This window comes from Micromys minutus (assembly GCF_963924665.1).
Source record: "Micromys minutus genome assembly, chromosome: 14".
Classification (NCBI taxonomy): Eukaryota; Metazoa; Chordata; class Mammalia; order Rodentia; family Muridae; genus Micromys; species Micromys minutus.
The window spans coordinates 57,851,667-57,862,775 of NC_137983.1; positions in this window are offsets into that span (position 1 = coordinate 57,851,667).

Genomic DNA, 11,109 nt, shown 5'->3' on the forward strand with positions numbered 1-11,109 from the left:
ATGGTCTGGGTTTGGTGGCTGTATATGGGCTAAATCTGCAGTTGAGCAGTCTCTGGATGGCCTTAGCTTCATTCAGGCTCTGCTTCAAACTTTGTTTCTGTATTTTTCCCTGTGAATATTTTTGTTCCCCCTTCTAAGAAGGATTGAAGTGTCAGCACTTTGGTCTTTCTTCTTTTTGATCTTTATGTAGTCTGAATTATTTCTTGGGTAATATGAGCTTTTGAGCTAATATCCACTTATTAGTGAGCACAGACCACATGTGTTGCTTTGTAATTGGATTACCTCACTCAAGATGATATTTTCTAGTTAAATCCCTTTGTCTAAGAATTTTATGAACTCATTGTTTTTAATAGCTGAGTAGTAGTCCATTGTGTAAATGCATCATGTTTTCTGTATCCATTCCTCTGTTGAAGGTCTTGTGGGTTCTTTCCAGCTTCTGGGTATTATAATAAGCCTGCTATGAACATAGTAGACCATGTGTCCTTGTTATATGTTGTAGCATCTTTCGGGTATATGCTCAGGAATGGTAAAGCTGGGTCCTCAGATAGTACTATGTTCAGTTTTCTGAGTAACCTCCAGACTGGACATATCTTCACCTTCAGAGTGGACATATTTGCTTGCAATCCCACCAACAATGAAGAAGTGCTCCTCTTCCTCTACATCCTTTCCAGCATCTGCTGTCACCTGAGATTTTGATCTTAGCCATTCTGATTAGTGTGAGGTAGCATCTCAGGATCATTTTGATTTGCAGATTGATAGGATTAAGTTTTATTATATATAAAAATTACAATTCTATTTCTTCAGAAAATGTCATAATTGTGATACATATTTGATACTGTTAAACAGGAACTGATAGATATTTAGAATGGATCTGGAAGTATTTGAATGAGTAAAGAATATTCAGTTTGTAGAAGAATAGGTTAACAGAAAATAGAAATTTATTGACTGAGGTATAGATATCAAGAATAGGGAATCTGGACTAGGTCATAATATGATGTTGACATTGTTTTTGTTTTGAACTTTATATACAACTATTGCTTAAATTCAAGTAGGGAATGAAGAAGAATGTTAACATGTAATTGAGCAAAAGCCTCAAGATCACATTAGAAAAGAATAATTTTCGTATAACCTCTAAGACAGTAGAACATACTGTTTAATTGCTTTCTTGGAAGGCCAACATTTTCTATCTAACAGAGTGAATATGCCATCAAAACACTGATCTCTGACCAAGGTTTATTTAAAGGTAATGAAAAGTGAATATAAAAAACTTGAGGTCATGATCTTAACAGCTACATTTGTAGAAGTAATGGTGATGGATAGATACTCACCAAAAATTGCTAGAGAACTTCACTTTAAAGACCAGTACATTTAATGGCTTACATTCTCTAAGTTGTGGAATGACCCAGTATAAAAAATGAGGGACAGAGCTAAACAAAAAAAATTCAACTGAGAAATGGCCAAGAAGCACCTAAAACAATGTTCAACATCCTTAGCCATTAGGAAAATGCAAATCAAAATGACCCTGAGATTCCATCTCACACCAGTCAGAATGGCTAAGATCAAAAACTGAGGTGACATGTTCATAGCAGCCTTAGTTAAAATAGCCAGAGGCTGGAAAGAACCCAGATAACATTTGAAATGTAAATACAGAAAATACACAATTTTAAAATGTAACTAAATAAAATAATTAATTAAAAAAACATCAGGTGACTGCAGATGCTGGCAAGGATGTGGGGAAAGAGAAACACTCCTCCATTTTTGGTGAGATTACAAGCTGTTACATCGACTCTAGAAATCAGTTTGGAGTTTCCTTAGAAAATTGGACATTGTACTGCCCGGGGACTCAGATATACTCGTCCTGGGCATATAACCAAAAGTTGCTCTAACATATCACAAGAACACATGCTCTACTATGTTCATAGCATCATCATTTATAATAAATAAACAGAAGCTGGAAAGAAACTAGATGTCCTTCAATAGAGGAATGAATACAGAAATTGTGGTACATTTACACAATGGAGTGACAGTCAGTTATTAAAAACAATGACTTCATAAAATTCTAAGGCATTGGATAGGGGGGTTATGGAGGGGAACCTGAAAAGGAGATAACACTTGAAATGTAAATAAAATCTATTCACTAAAACAATTTAAAAAAGGAAGAAAATCATAGTAAATGTTAAGACACAACATTCTCTGCTCACAACCAATTATAAAAGGAAGACCAATGCATTTGTAGTTAATTTCCATGCTTTACAGCATTGAGGATTGTGAAGACATTCTCATACCCACTGCCTGTGGTCTTGTTTTCCTCATCTATTTTTTCATTTGCAAATTTGATAGGTTTTACAAATATGGAAGGATCCAATGTCACATTCTCTGTTTGATGAAGAGCAAACAGAATCTTTGCTGCTTAACTTCTACAAAACATCAAAACACATTATTTCTATCCTTAGCATTAAAGCTAAATTTAAATCTTGCTATGTTCAACACATGTGCAAAGCTATTTACTTATTTGGCTGCCCAATGACTAAATAGAATACAGAGTGAAATGTCTCCTCTTTTTATTATTTGGCTGTTGTCAACTTGATGAGATATAGAATCACCAAACAGAGAGGCTTCAAGGAAAATTTGTATTGTCTAGATGATTTAATTTCTGTTCATATCTGTGAGGAATTATCTAGATTATTATTGATGAAACAGCTTCATAAAGATCTCGCTTCCATAGCTTCCCCATCATGATATACAGTACCTTCACACTGTGAACCAAAACAAAGTATCCATTATAAAACTTCAATTTGAACATTTCATCATCTCTCCTAGAGAAGTAAAAAATAAAATTAGAACTGTGCTATTTTCTCTCTCTTCTGAGGGGTGCTATATGTTATCCCATAGTTCTTAAAGTTGCCTTTAACATAATGCAGGGAAAGATACATGAAGTTTAAGATCAAAAAATGAGGGAATCCTGTGACATTTGGGTACAGAAAATGTCCACAACATTTATATAGCTTAGTGGACCAAGCTTCCTAAGGGTAAAGGCTTGTTAAATACTCCTTGCATTATGAAAGATAAAAAGAGAAGACAGTGTGAGCTTGAAATGTGCTTCAGAGGGTTGATAAGTATTCATGAACTCTGTGGGAACCACACATATCATCGAGTCTCTTTGTTTTATGATAAAATTCTTAAGTGTTGTGGGCCTTAGAGAAGAGAGAAATCTGAGTTAGAAGAGCTGAAGAGAGCTTTATGGAGGAACTGGTATTTGAGGGAGGTTTGGGTAATATTTGAGGAAATAAAATGAATAGCATACTTGGTGGGAAGATAGTAGTACAAAATACAAACAAAAGTAAAAGAGGGTATGTCTTAGAGAAAGAGTGAAATTAGAAGGAAAGAAAAGTGAAAAGTTTTGTCATCAAATCTTGATGGTTTATTTAATCATATGGTTTCAGAAAATTATCATATTGTGTAAAATAAGGAGAACTTAGAGACATATAAAGAGAAAAATTGACTGGTAAGAGCAAAGTTTACAGAATAGCCATGAAAAGGCATGCAGAATGTGAATGCCTGACTTCTTTTCTAAATGTTTGAGAAAGAATCTAATTTTTTCTGGAAAGATTTTTAATCCCCAACTACCCAATAAATATCATAAAACAAATCATTCCGGGAAGTTTATAACTCTTTCTCTTCTATATTTTCATTTATATACAATGATTTATTCACTGCCTATACATGAATTTCTCATTATTGTTCATGTGACAGTTAAATAAGATAACTCTCATGAACTCCATGTTTCATGACAGATAAACATGATGGCTAGTAGTCATTATTCTATTTTGCCACTTAAGACACTGAAGCAGGAGGATTGCCCATATCTCTCTCCTTTGCCTCAGAAAGGGTGCTCTCCCACCCACCTCACCCCTCTAGTATCCCACTTCTCTTGGGCATCAAGCTTCTACAGGACAAAGCACCTACCCTCACACTGACACTAGATGAGGCAGACCTCTGCTACATACATTCGCTCCCTCTGCATCCTGTGATTATCCTGTGTTCTGCCATTTAAGTGAGTTTGAAGTCTCTATACTTTGGCCTTCCTTCTTGATAAGCTTCATATGGTTTGTGAGTTCTATTGTAAATTTTAGTGTGTTTTTACAAATATTAGGTATTCATGAAGCTACAGCCAAAAGGCTTTAATTTCCTTCTCCTCAGCTATGAATATATTATATAATTTTTCTACATGCGTAAAAATTACCTTCCACTGGCTGCCCAAACTGAGATAAAAATTGGTAAAAAAAGAAAACCCAGTAATACAGTAGCAGTCTACTACAACACCTAAAAGTGAAATTATGAATGTGACCTCTAAGTGGTCCATTTTCAGATATGCCCTATCAGTAAGCATACCCTTAGGCCTGTCATTACAGACACTAGATACATGTTAATAATCTCTTGTACATTTTTTGATGGATATCCTCTGTATTTATAAGTCAGCTGTTATCCCCTTTCCATCAATTCCTTCTACCCTCCCACTCCCATTGTTCCCATGAAGGTGCTCCCTCTCCCAACCTCCCTCTCCTACTTCAGCACTCTGGAATTCTTTTTTTTTTTAAACTATATTTTAAAAAACAAAGGTAAAAAAATTTTAAAATTTTTTCATAAATGTATACAAATACAATTGTGTCCGTGCTTGGCTTTTTTTTTTTTTTTAACAATGAGCAAAAAGTACATGTAAAACAGGGTGTAACCCGGAATTTGTCAATATGTTCTTGGTGTGTAGGGTTTGAGCATGACGATTATTTATTTATTTTTGTTTTGCTTTCTTTTTTTCTTGAACTTCACACAGTCTGTGAGTTGTTTCTGGGGCAGCCCCAGGCTCTGGTGTTAGCATCCCACTATCAGTGACTGCATATTATGTCTGTTCTTCTGTGACTGGGTTATCTCACTCAGGATGATATTCTCTAGGTGCAGCCAATTTCCTAAGAATTTGGTAAAGTCATTGTTCCTGGTGGCTGAGTAGTATTCCATTGTGTAAATGTACCACAATTTTTATATCTATTCATATACTGAAGGACATCTGGGTGATTTCCAGCTTCTGGCTATTATAAATAGAGCTGCAATGAACATTGTGGTGCATGTATCTTTGTAGTATTTTAAAGTGTTTCTGGGGTATAAGTGAAAAACTGAGTAGCTGGGTCTTCAGTTAGTACTATGTACAATTTTCTAAAGAATCACCAGACTGATTTCCAGAGTGGTTGTATCAGTTTACAACCCCAACAACAGTGGAGAAGTGTTCCTCTTTCTCCACAACCTCCACAGCATCTGCTGTCATCTGCATTTTGGATCTTGGCCAATCTGACTGGTGTGAGGTGGAATCTCAGGGTTGTTTTGATTTGCATTTCCCTGATGGCTAAGGATGTGGAGCACTTCCTCAGATGTTTCTCAGCCATTCGATATTCCTCAATTGAGAACGTTTTGTTCAGCTCTGTACCCCATTTTTTAATAGGGTTGTTTGATTCTCTGGTGTCTAGCTTTGTGAATTCTTTGTATACCTTTGATATCAGGCCTCTATCTGATGTGGAGTTGTTAAAGATATTTTCCCATTCTGTTGGCTACCATTTGGTTTTCTTGACGATGTCCTTAGCCTTACAGAAACTTTGCAATCTCATTAAGTCTTATTTGTTAATCTTTGACCTTAGAGCTTGAGCCATTGGTGTTTTGTTCAGAAAATTTTCTCCTGTGTTTATGTGTTCTAAGGTTTTCCCTATTTCTCATCTAATAGTTTTAGTGTATCTGGTTTAATGTGGAGATCTTTGATCCACTTACATTTGAGCTTTGTACAAGTAGATAAGAAAGGGTCTATTTTCATTCTTTTGCATGCTGAGTGCAAGTTGGACAGGCACCATTTGTTGAATAGGCTGTCCTTTTTTCATTGAATGTTTACGGCTCTTTTGTCAAAAATCAGGTGACCATATAAGTGAGGGTTCATTTCTGGATCTTCTATTCTATTCCATTGATCCACGTGCCTATTTCAGTACCAGTACCATGCAGTTTTAAGCACAGTTTCCTTCATATATAGCTTGAGGTCAGGGATAGTGATTCCCACAAATGTTTTCTTGTTGTTGAAGATGGATTTCACTATTCTAGGTCTTTTGTTATTCCATATGAAATTGCACATTGATCTTTCCAACTCAATGAAGAACTGGGTTGGAATTTTGATGGGGATTTCATTGAATCTGTAGATTGCTTTTGGTAGGGTGGCCATTTTTAAAATGTTGATCCTTTTAATCCATGAGCATGAGAGATCTTTCCATTTTCTGAGATCTTCCTTGATTTCCTTCTTATGGTTTGAAGGTCTTGTCATACAGGTAATTCACTTGCTTAGCTAGAGTCACACCAAGGTATTTCATAGTTTTTGTGACTATTGTGAAGGGTATCTTATCCCTAATTTCTTTCCCCACATGTTGGTTCTTTGAGTATAGGAAGGATACTAATTTATTTGAGTTAATTTTGTATCCAGCCACTTTACTGAACTGGTTTATCAGCTGTAGGAGTTCTCTGGTAGTATTTTTGGAGTCACTTAAGTACACTATCATGTCATCTGCAAAGAGTGATGTTTTTACCTCTTCCTTTCCGATTTGTATCCCCTTGATCTCCTCTTGCTATCTAATTGCTCAACCCAGGATTTTCACTACTGTGTTGAATAGGTAGAGAGAGAGTGTGCAGCCTTGTCAAGTCCCTGATTTTAGTGAGATTGCTTCAAGTTTCCCACCATTAAGTTTGATGTTGGCTGTTGGTTTGCTGTATATTGCTTTTTATTATGTTTAAATATGAACATTGAATTCCTGTTCTTTCCAGGACTTTTAACATGAATGGGTGTTGAATTTTGTCAAATGTTTTCTCAGCATCTAGTGAGATGACCATGTGAATTTGTTCTTTGATTTGCTTATATGGTTGATTACATTGATGGATTTCCTTATATTAAAGCATCCCTGCTTCCCAGGGATGAAGGCTACTTTGTCATGGTGAACAATCATTTTGATGTGTTCCTGGATTCGGTTTGCCAGAATTTTGTTAAATATTTTTGCATCAATGTTCATAAGTGAGATTGGTCTGAAGTTCTCCTTCCTTGAAAAGTCTTTGTGTGGTTTAGTAACAGGTGTTATTGTAGCTTCAAAAAATGAGTTAGGTAGTATTCCATCTCATTTTATCTTGTGGAATAGTTTGGAGAGTATTGGTGTTATGTCCGCAATAAATGTTTGATAAAATTCTGCAGAGAAACAATCTGGACCTGGGTATTTTGTGGTTGGGAGGCTTTTGATGACTTTTTCTATTTCTTTAGGTGTTATGGGATTATTTAGATGGTTTACTTAGTCCTGAATTAACTTTAGTATCTTGTATCTGTCTAGGAATTCACCCATTTCCTCCAGATTTTCCAACTTTGTGGAGTATAGGTTTTTGTAGTAAGATCTGATGATTTCTTAAATTTCCTCAGTTTCAGTTGTTATGTCTCCACTTTCCTTTCTGATTTTGTTAATTTGGATACTCTCTCTTTGCCCTCTTGTTAGTCTGGCTAGGGGTTTATCAATCTTGTTGATTTTTTCAAAGAACCAACTCTTGGTTTTGTTGATTTTTTCAATGGTTCTTTTTGTTTCTATTTGGTCTATTTCTGCCCTAATTTTGATTATTTCTTGATGTCTGCTCTTATTTGGTGTATCTGCTTTTTTTTGTTCTAGGGCTTTTAGCAGTGCTGTCAAGTTACTGATGTATGCTCTCTCCAGTTTCTATTTGGAAGCACTTAGGGCTATGAGTTTTCCTCTCAATACTGCTTTCATTGCATCCCATAGGTTTGGATATGTTGTGTTTTCGTTTTCATTGAATTCTAGAAAATCCTTAATTTCTTTATTTCTTCTTTGACCCTGCTATAGTTTAACAGAGCGTTGTTTAGTTTCCATGTATACGTAGGCTTTTTGTTGTTTTTGTTGTTGTTAAAGACCAGCCGTAGACGATGGTGATCTGAGAGGATGCATGAGAGTATTTCAATCTTCTTATATTGATTGAGGCTTGCTCTCTGTCCAATTATGTGGTCAATTTTTGAGAAGGTTCCATGGGGTGCTGAGAAGAAGGTGTATTCTTTTACTTTAGGATAATATGTTCTGTATATATCTATTAATTCTAGTTGGTTCAATGTCTCTGCTAGTTTTGCAGTGTCCTTGTTCAGTTTCTGTTTCCATGATCTGTCCATTGGTGGGAGTGGGGTATTAAAGTCTCCCACTATTATTGTGTGGGGTGAAATGTATTTTTTGAGCTTTAGTATGGTTTCTTTTATGAATGTGGTTGATTTTTTATTTGGAGTATATATGTTAAGGATTAGAGTTTCACCTGACAGATTTCCCCGGTAATGAGTAAAAAGTGTCCTTCCTTATCTTTTTTGATAACTTTTGGTTGGAAATTTATTTTTTTAGAATAGCCACTCCAGCTTGCTTTTTGGGGCTGTTTGCTTGGAAGTTTTTTTCCCACCCTTTTACTCTGGGTTAGAGTCTGTCTTTGTCTCTGAGATGAGTTTCCTGTATGCAACAAAGGGCAAGATTTTGTTTATGTATCCAGTCTGATAGCCTATATCTCTTTATTATGCAGTTGAGTCCATTCATGTTAATAGATATCAAGGAATTGTTGTCTGTTTTCTGCTATTATTCCTTTTGTGGGTTGCATTGTGTCTGTTTCTTTTTCTTTTTTGTTTTTCTTGTTTAGGAATTTTCTTGTTTTTACTAGGCTGTATTTTCCCTCATTGTATTGGGTTTTACACCTATAATTCGTTGTAGTGCTGGGTTTGTGGTCAGATATTGTGTAAATTTTGATTTGTCTTGAAATATCTTCATCTCTCCATCAATGGTGATTGATAGTTTTGCTGGGTATAGCAGTTTGGGCTGGCACTTGTGTTCTCTTAAGGTGTGCATGATGTCTGTCCAGGGTCTTCTAGCTTTCATAGTCTCTGTTGAGAAATCGGGTGTGATTCTTATTGGCCTGCCTTTATATGTTACCTGAATTTTTTCCCTTACTGCTTTTAGTATTTGTTCTTTCCTTTGGGCACTTGGTGTTCTGACTATTATGTGTCGGGAAGTATTTTTCTGGTCCAACCTATTTGGAGTTCTGAAGGCTTCTTTTATGCTCGTGGTCATCTCATTCTTGAGCGTAGGGAAGTTTTCTTCTACGATTTTTTTGAAGGTATTTACTGTGACTCTTAGTTGATACTCTTCTCCCTCTTCTATTCCTATTATCCTTAGGTTCGGTCTTCTCATTGTGTCTTGGATTTCCTGGACATTTCGTGTTAGGAGTTTTTTGTTTTTTTGCATCTTCTCTGGCTGTTTTGTCTATGTTTACAATGTTGTCTTCTGCCCCCGAGATTCTCTCTTCCATCTCTTGTAGTCAATTTGAAATGCTTGCTTCTCTGACTTCTGATTTCTTTTTCAGGTGCTCTACCTCTATGGTTATCTCTTTTAGTGTTTTCTTTATTGTGTCTATTTCCATTTTTAATTCCTTCTTCCATTTCTTCATCTCTTTGATTCTTTTTTCCTTTAGTTTTTTGAGTTCTTTGAGTGTTTTTCTTGTTTCCTCTTTAAAAGCTTCTGATTCTTTTTGCTTTTCCTCCTATTCTTGTTTAAGTATCTCTATCAGCGTCTTCAGGTCCGATTTTAGGTCTGTGTCTTTTTTTTCTGGAGTGTTTGACATTCCAATGTTTGCTGTTATGGGAGAGCTGGGTTCTTGTGTTGCCTGGTTGTCTTGTTTTCCTTGGGATATACTCTTTTGCTTTCCTCTTGCCATCTTGTTGTCAGTGATATGTTCTTGCTTTTCCCTTGTATCTGTTCTGTGTCCCTGGATCTCCACTGGTCCAGGTGTGAGATGAGCCGATCCCTGTTCTGCGCCCCAAATTTGGTGGGTAGAAACAGAGTTTCCAATGCTGTGTTCCTGGTCCCTGGATCAGCAGGGCAGGGGCACACTTTCTGTGCGCACTCTGCAGGGTTCTCTCTGCTCCCTTGCTGCGTAGATCCCCTCCTAACTAGTCTTTAATCCTTTGGGAACTGCTCTGGAATTCTTTTACACTGGAAAACAGACCTTTCCCTGGATCAAAGTCCTTTCCTTTCACTGATGCCAGAGAATGCTATCCTCTGCTGCATATGCACCTGGAGCCATGAGTCTCTCCATGAAAACACATTGGTTAGAGTTTTAGTCCCTGAGTGTTGTTCTGGGTTTTGTTAGTTGATAATTTTGTTCTTCCCTTGTTGTTGCAGATATTTTCAGCGTCTTCAGTCCTTTCTCTAGCTCCTTCATTGTGGTCCCTGTGTTCAGTCTTAGGGTTAGTTGCAAACATGCTCCTCTGTATCAGTATGGCTCTAGCAGAGCCTCTGAAGAGGCCTCCATATCATATTTCTGCCAGGATGCACTACTTGGCATCAGTAATAGGGATTGGGTTTAGTGGCTGCGTATGGGATGGATCACCGGGTGAGACAGTCATTGAATAGTCTTTTCTCCAATCTCTGCTCCTTTATTTGTCCTATTATTTCCTCTCAAGAGTGTTTTGCTCTCCATTCTAAGGAGGACTAAGGCATCCATGTTCTGGACTTCCTTCTCTTTGAGCTTTGTATGTTCTGTGAATTGTTTCCTGGGTGTTCCGAGACTTTAGGGCTAGTATCCACTTACCAGTGAATACATACTGTGAGTGTTCTTTTGTGAATGGGTTACCTCACTAAGGATGATAGCTTCAAGTTCCATTTCTTTGCCTAAAAATTTCATTAAGTCGTTTTTATTTTTTTAATACAAACTTAAGAGAAGGTATTCTTTTTTGTTTGTTTGTTTTTGTTTCTTTCCAATTGGTGAAATAAAATTTGCCCACCTAGATAAATCAAATAATCTTGTACAATTTTATCCCTTATAATTCATTCATAATAACCTTATTTATGAAGAGATGCACTGAAAAAAACATAAATGACTGGCTCTCTCCCCACCCTCCTCTTCAGTCTCTCTTTTTCCCTGCCTAGCTCTCAAATGTCTAATCATCTACCACCTTTAAAAAAATAGATAGTCTCTATATTTACATTTGAAATGTTATCCCCTTCACCCACCCAG